General features: G+C 43.1%; 1 pseudogene; it reads right to left on the reverse strand.

Annotated features, from left to right (window-relative positions):
- Positions 1 to 237: 237 nt before the first annotated feature.
- Positions 238 to 1,070, reverse strand: part of LOC102258836 — a 2,244-nt pseudogene continuing 1,411 nt past the window's right edge.

Here is a 1,070-nt window from a genome sequence, read left to right on the forward strand (position 1 = left end):
TGTTACTGTATTCTCATAACTGGATTTTCTTCATTCCTGTTAAACTGGTACGTAAATGTCAGTTATTTACAGACAGGTAATCCATTTTCATTAGGACCCAAAGAATTACTGTATATCCTATAAATAAAAAATATTTTTATTTTGATAACTGATGAAAATGTGGGGACTCCGTGTAATCCAACCGCAAGGTTGGTTGCTGTCCTGTCCTGTGCAAATATAAAAAAAAAATTGCTATAAGGCTTTGACCCTACAGTTTTCACAGCAACTTAACTACCATCCAGCATGTACCATATTTGCAAACCTTCAAATTCAACAATTCAAATTGTCGCTTCATATTACGTCCCAATGCAGCATCCTTGAGGAGGAGAGTAGGCCAGTTAATCATCCTGAGACATACAGACATCTCCCAACTCGTCCCATCCTGATGGGTGGTTCTGATCGTCTCCCTCGTCAGCCAGCTCTTCCTTGGCTTCTCCCGCTTTGTTCTCCTCGTACTCTTCATCCCGAGGGAAATCTGTCTCCTGTCCCTGATCTACACCTTCTTGCCTTCCTGGCCGTGGTTTATCTGCACATTCTACACAAATACCATGGCGTCGAGATCCATGTCTGGTTCCAACACTGGCAGCTAATATGAAGGTCTTCTCACACACCATACTGTATTAAATATCCTTTTTATGCACCAGGGAATGTCTTTTTACATGCTCTCTGCGAGTAAACAGTTTTCCACAAATCTCACAGCTAAAGGGTCTGACTCCCGTATGAATGAGCAAATGCCTTTTTAGTTTTCGTCTGCATTTGGCTACATAGGTACAATGAGGGCATTTTAACCTGTTCATGTTTAGAGATGATTCACCATTTTCCCAAGTTTCTTGTTTTGGCCAAGATTCAGGCAACAATCCATACTTGAAATCACTTGATGGGCCAGGCATCAGGCCATACTTGAAATCATGTGAAGTACCAGCATCGCCTGCATCCTGCCCCAAGCTGGCTTCTGACAGCACGTTTGCATTCACATTCCTGTCACAGTGTGGCCCCGGGAGCAGAGCACCATCCAGATCCGGTTCTTCCTT

This window comes from Myotis brandtii, unplaced genomic scaffold (genome assembly GCF_000412655.1).
Source record: "Myotis brandtii unplaced genomic scaffold, ASM41265v1 scaffold356, whole genome shotgun sequence".
Classification (NCBI taxonomy): domain Eukaryota; kingdom Metazoa; phylum Chordata; class Mammalia; order Chiroptera; family Vespertilionidae; genus Myotis; species Myotis brandtii.